We start from the raw sequence: 7,157 nt of genomic DNA, 5'->3' as shown, positions 1-7,157 counted from the left end.
GGTGGATCTGGGCCTGAGGTTTCAGGGAGGGCGAGGGGGGTGTTGTTTTGTTCCATTTTTATGTTTGTGTCTAAATTAAGCGCTAAGGAATGATGAAGAAGAAGAAGGATGATCTTGTGGTTAAATGTATTCAAGTGGCAAGCTGTTTCTGGCTCCACCACATCTATAGGCAAGGGCAAATAATTTGAAATCTCAGGGTTTTCCCATTTATAAGATGAGGATGAAAGGGCTTGTGAGAGTCTGAATGCTTGGGTACTTTGCTTCCCAATAGAAAGAGCTAGAGAAAATAAAATTATGGCTTTCAAATCGATAGTAAAAGCAGACAGCAGATAAATTTTCTGTCGCTGCCCCTTCCCTGCTCTGGCAGCATGGTTCTGGCTCTTGGGGGGCTCTGGGGCGAGGAGGAGGATGCCCAGCACTGCCTGACACAAAGCTGCTCTGCTGCATGGCAAGGCAGGCTCTGCCTCACGTGCCAGGGATGGCAGACGGAAAGCGATAGATGCTAAAGATAAACTTATCTTTTCTGTGGTGTATCTGAACACGCAGTTTATCCTGCCACACGCACAGGGACAGCACTGCACGAGAACACAGGGCGATTTATCTCCAGCTGTCTCTGACTACTCCAGTGGGCTTCACGGTACGACTCCGTTAATAACAGAGGAAGGGAGAGTTCATTCTGATTTTGCTTGCTCTAATGGGAAGTAATTCCCCTGAAGTCAGTGGGATCGCAGTAAGAGCTGTATCAATTCCTGCGCCCTCAGGCTGATGAGAAAAGTAATCTATGGTCATACTGCAGCAAGCACATTTTAGATATAGAAACAGCCCAAGGGAAGGGAAGCCCTCTGTAAATGATATCAAAGCAAGGCATTTAGCACACTAGCATTCAAAGCACAGCCGTCTGAGGAAGGCTGCCTCTTTGCCCAGCGTATGAAGGCTGCTGCCCAGCCAGTTTTCTCCTCCCGACCTGTTTCCTTCACCAGCCGGGAATCAGAAAACACTACTGAGTCGTTTCTACAGACCCCTCCCTAGCATTTTGCCTTTCCACCTCAGCAAGAGGTTATCCTCTTCCACCCTCCTTCACCAGCCACCACTACGAGGCCAAAGAATTTCACAAGGCCAAAAATTTTCATCCCCAAAACAGACAGGCATGTCAGAGAGGTAGATGGAAAATGGCAGCCGCAGGCTTTTGGGTGAGCCCAGTCTCAAGCTCCCTGTGGAACTGAGGGGACAAAACCTGTCACTGCAGCTGGGACAGCCCTGCTGTGGGGAAAGCTCAGAGCACAAGGCTCAGCGATGGCTCCTGGCCTTTCCCAGCACTGGCCTGCGGCCCTTTGCCGAGATACCAGCCCAGCAGCTCGAGTGATTGAGCAACAGGGGCGAAACGAGAAAGGAGGGTGGGGGGAAGCTGAGAAACCTAAAAGGAGGTTAATGACACGGGTACTTAATAGGAAGAAACAGGGAATGGGATAGTTCGGGGTGTTTGGCTTTGAGATAGCAACATGGGTCTAAAAGGAAAGGGCATCTGATGTGGCCTCCCTGTGGTTATCGGCAAGAAGCGGGGTGGGAGGGTGCAGACCCTGGGATCAACCAGGTGGATGCTTGTGTCTGTGGGGTGATGGAGGAGCAAGTTGGCCCCCCCAGAGGATCCATAAGAAGATCACAAATAAATGTTTTTTCTGTGTGCTGCCCCTGCTTTAATGCAGCCTGTCTTCATCCTGAAAGGGTGGCAGGCTCAGCGGGGAGAGAGGGGGGAGGCCAGAAGGAAGAGTTCACACCTCCCTTTCTTTGCAGCTGATCAGTCTTTTTTTCCTCCGTAATAGAGTATTTGGGTACATTCCACATACAACTCACACCTGATTAGTTAAAGGGGATTATATTAATGCAACTCAGACTGTAGGCAATCTTAAATCAGCTTTAACTTTACAGGAGCGTATTAACTGCAGTGATTTATTTATTTTTTTAATCACTACAAGTATGTCCTCAGAGAAGATTGCAGCAGTTTTACTGCAGTAGCTGAAACCTTTGTGAGCTTTGTAAAGGAAAACCCTGCGTTTGCCAATTTCATGCCCTAGTCAGGAAAAAAAAAAAACATTTTCACTTCTTAATTCAAGCCCATTCACTGAGTAAATGGCACGAAGAAATAGGTTATTTTGAGAGGTAGCCACAGGAAGAAGGGAAAATTTGGTCTGGATAGTTGAGGCTGGAAGTTCCTCATTGCAGAGCTACCGAGGAAAGTACCAGCTCTGGGAGGAGAAGGGGGGGAATCATTTTAATGTATAGAGGGAAAAAAGGGAGCAAGGCTGGGGAAGCAGTTTGGATGGGGGCTGGGGATGCTGGTGGATACCTCAGCAGCTACATCACCAGGCCAAAACATCTCGGTTACTAAAAACTGCCTACAACTTGAGTTATTTGCTTTTTCCAACAAGGAAAATATTATGTCTTGTGGGAAGTCATGAGGATGACATACCCAAGAACACTGCATATTTGATCACTAATAATATAAAGTAAACATCTTTTAAATATTTCCAGCAACATCTGTCCTAGTTTAACTACTGGTTCATGTTGCAGTCTTTTATGGAATAATATTCATCACAGAAAGCAGAGCGTGTGTCACCACCATCCATTACAAGAATTAAACTTGTGGGATTTTCCCTGTTGAAGCTGATTTCCTTCAACATTTAAAAAATGCTTTCTTCTAATTTTCCACCATTGCGTGACCCTGATTCTCCAAAAATTTGAGTGCTTGCCTATGATCTAATATATCTAATACTTGGCTTGGATAAAAACGGAGCACGATGAGATACTGATTTAACTCATACGGGGTGTGTGTGTGGGGAAATCCAGAGAAAGATGCTGCAACAGTTTAATAAAAATATGAGCTTACCTTTCTGGAGAAGAAAACAAAACAAAACAAACAAACAAACAAAAATAAAAAAGTACCTTTGAGCAGCTATAAGAGATTATTCTTGTCCTCCAAAGGGGGAAAAGAAATCAATGTTACATAAAGGTAAAAATAGCAAAGAAAATAAAAGAATAACAAAGAGGTATGTGGACAGAACTCCTTTAGCCTTGGATGCTGAAGTCACCTGAGTGAGGCACATTTGCCTAGTACTAAGATATATGGATTATATGTAATAGAAGCTAATGTATTAAGTAAGAATTTACATTAGCATTTGGGAGGAAAACATTTTTATTGACAAGCACTTATTTTTTTGGTAGAAAGAGAAAAAAAACAACCCTATGGATTATATAAATTATATTTTTTTTTTTTCCAGAAAAAAAATAAAATTAACAGCTAAGCTTCACAATTCATCCCAGTTCTGAGTAAAAGTGTAGGCATGTCACAACTGAAATATATATATTTTTTGGGGGGGAAGTAATCTATTCATGAAGAGGCAAGTTTTTAATTTTTTTGTTTGCTTTTTGGTTAGAAAAAAAAATAGAAAAAAAGAAAAAAAAAACTTTCTGTTTCCAGAGTTTCTGTTTCCAGCAACATTTAAAAATTTTCCACGTGAAGTCTCCATGAGTTTAAATTATGCAGAGAAGTCTTTGGTGACCATGAAAGACAGAGGTATATTGACCCTTGAACTACTTTGGAAAAAGACAAAATTTTCCATCCCAACATACAAACTGATTGAGAGAAAGCAAACCAAAAAAATGCAAGCGGCTCTGCAATGGCTCAGTCAGTGCTTTAAAGAAACCAAGGTGTGTCAAGTACCAGTTTCTCAGCAGGGATATTCTTTCTCTCTTGGACCATCCTGACAGTGTTGCTGGACCAAGCTTGCGCAAGCTGTAAGAAGAGGGTAACTAACATGGTGCAGAAGGAGAAAAGTTGGGCAGGAGAGGGAAAACCCCAGATTTTGCAATGAAGCAGATGTTCTGACACAAGATGGAGCCAACCAGTTTCACTGAGATGGCACCAGCAAAATCCATCCCATGGCAGCAGTGCCTCTTGTCCACACAATTCTCAAAAAAAGGACAAGCAAATCCTCCCACTGGATTCCTTCTGGATAGGGAAAGAGTTCAGCACTTCAGAGCATCAGTGAGCCTTCTGGCTTGGTCACCCAACGAAGAAGGAGAGCATAACTGTATGAGGCAGGGCTTCCCCATGGGGCTGTTCAGCCCTGGATGAGCCCAGTTTGTGTGCTTCATCTACTGTGGTGATTGTCCATGCTAACAGCATAAGTTCCCTCATTTCTAGTTGGTATCAAAACCAGAAATCTGGCATTCAGCTGGTATTATCATCTGGTATTATCAGCTGGTATATCATATCTGGTATTGCAGCCTCCCTGCCCTGTAAAGGCTGTTGGACTCTGCCTTTAGCTATGGAGGTGACACAAAGGGCAGTGAGGAGCGGGACCAAAACAGCAAATGTAACTAGGCTGGTTCCCCTCTCCCTCTCTCTCTTTCTCTCTCGATTAGATGCAGACTCTGCAAATCAGAGATAGCAAGACTGTCCTAAAGATACTGAGTTAGTTTCCATAGCAATGAGATCTATGAGTTCTCAAAATATTCAAGTCTCTATTAGGCTAGAAGCAGATAAAAATAATTTGCTTACATAAGGGCATGCCAGATCTCATCCAGCTAAGCACTCATTTTTAAGCACATGAGTATCAAGATATTGGAGCTCCATCTGTACCTGGCTGTTTCACTTGCCTGGGAAAGAAACACTCTTGGTCTAAGTGCCTTTTTGTACCCAGGTAGCTCTTTCTCAACCCTGACACCCTGCCCAGGACCCTTGTTTCCTGCTGTTAAGCCATCTTCAATGCAGACTTCAGGTTTCTCCATGTGGCAGATCAGTTCCTCTCCATCCTTCCTCCATCATTCTCCTTAGTTCAGCCACAGGGCCACCACATGATCCAGGTGAGTTCAGAAACATTTGCAAAGAGGAAGAAGCACCCTCTGAAAATACATGTACCGAACAGGTGTGTACTCATAGGATGTCTTGTCTCACTGTGCTTCTTCAGCAAAGACCAGATGAAGTTATAAAGACGTCTCTGATCGTGCACCACATTTTCTAACCAGAGGCTCTTCAGCATCCTGACAGAGACAGCATGAGAGGATGGGGAGTCTCTGCCCCCACACCACATGAAGCACGCTGCTGTGGCATGTGTGAGGGAGGTGCTCTTGGTGACTCTGTAGCTATCCTCAATAAATGCCTCACTGTTATTAATTAACGTAATACAAGTTGGATGGAGCTCATTCAGAGTAACATTGCGAGGGCAGTCCTGCACAAAAAAAATTGACTTCTACCTTTTGTTTTCAGTTGCTTTGCCGTAAAAAGGCATAAGAAGCTACCAGTGAGTATGTTTGAGTAAAGCCTTTTTCTAACCAGTGAATCTACTAAATCATATAACATCTCATCAAACTGATCTCTGAGAACACCACGTTCCATTAGAAAAATCTGAAATATGTTCCTTGTACTCATGAATTTCACCAGTTATTTAGCTTAGAAATACTTTTCACATATTAGCACTGATTATAAGACTGAAGAGAATCATGACTGAAAGGTATGGTAGGGAAAAGAAAGAAGAGGCTATGGTGAAAAATAATCCCCTGTATATTTCAGACAGTATCATAAAAAAAAAAAAAAAAAAAAAAAAAAGAAATTGTTAATGACTTAAAGAATCCCAGCGTACCAGGAAGAGCTAATTTAATTTTCTAATAGTGCCCTCATTGTGAGACATTACATTAGCTAATTGAATGCATTTAATTTATTTGTTTCCAGCTTGAGTGACTTTGTTTTCCTATCCACCTTTCTATGATGTAAAGCAAATAAAACATTCCCCAACAGCAAGCTGCTGCTTCTTTGTTCAACAATCAATTTAAACCAGGATTACTTTCAAAGTGCTTAATAAGGTGCATGCTTTATGAATGCTTTACAAAAATGGCAAAGCTGCAATGCTGCCTGACAGCATTGGCTGTCATCCAGGGATGGACTGAAGATATCGTTGGATCAGGGATTTTGTGGTAGCGCTTTTTATGTTGTAGCTTGTCACCAGCCTACAAGAGTCTCAACAACACACTACTGTAATAACCAAAATAAGCAGTAAATTCATAACGCTTTCCTACTCCTGGCACACTAGGGAGCATACCCATGCTGTAGTTTAGGGAGCAATTACAGCTTTTGAAGACCAGCTGGCCCATCTGTTCCTGGTAGTGCTGCTACTACCAGCAACATGGGGTTCAGCTTGGAAGAGCTGCTCTGGCATCTGAGGCAGTGCAGGCACTGATACGTCTGCTGAGCAGGGGCAGGATGGGTTTTGGTAGCCCTGGTAGCAGGTGGGCACATGCGGAGACCTGCTGTGGTGGTGGATGCACTTCAGTCATCACCTGCTGCTTCCTAGGCTAGTTCTAGGGAATTTAAGCATGCCCCATTTTCCATGGGATGTCATTGGCTTGCAGGCATTAATGTACTCTATTTCCCAGTGGAAAATTGTAGGGGGAAGGAGAGGAGGTGCAACAAAACCTGTGAAGCTCTTCTTCTCCATAAATGCCCTCAGTCCTTTTCATGCCTCCATGTTTAACCTGGGTCTGCGTTATAAATGCCTCAGTAGTCAAAGCTCCTGGTCATGGTGGACCTCTGTAAGTCTTTATGTTGCTAACACAATACAAGCTCTTTCCACATACATGGTTTTGCTGGAGCAGCTCTGCTAGTCCCATAAGAGCTTTTTCTACTATCACTCTACAATTTCTGTAGCATGTTCCCAGCTGAAGGTGATTGTTGCTAATTACTGCTTTATAAACCTGTGATTTCTTTCGAGATGCATTAACTAAAGTAAATGGAGAAATTAATTCTCATTGAAAAGTGAATGGTGTTCTGTGAAACAGGGCTCTCTCTTCAAAGGGGATTAAATATTCCCCCGAGAGCTCTTCCAGTTGCCTGAAACACATTGTAGTTTAGCTCTGGAATACTCCTATTGGTTTTTGACAAAATATCAGCCATATATTCTATTCTCAATTGTTTTCTGCAGCAATGGGTGCCAGCAGTAGGCTTTTATTAGATCTGTTGGGCTTGGCAGTCCAGTATGCTAATAATTTGCCTATTCCAGGAGCTCCTGAGGAACATCCTCATACAGCAGCAAATAGAGTGAATTTTCAACAATAAATAAGTGGTTACCATGGACTTTGGTATCGGTGTGTGGCTTGATCTTCAG

Source organism: Aythya fuligula, chromosome 4 (assembly GCF_009819795.1).
Source record: "Aythya fuligula isolate bAytFul2 chromosome 4, bAytFul2.pri, whole genome shotgun sequence".
NCBI classification, from domain to species: Eukaryota; Metazoa; Chordata; class Aves; order Anseriformes; family Anatidae; genus Aythya; species Aythya fuligula.
This window is presented reverse-complemented; position numbering follows the sequence as displayed.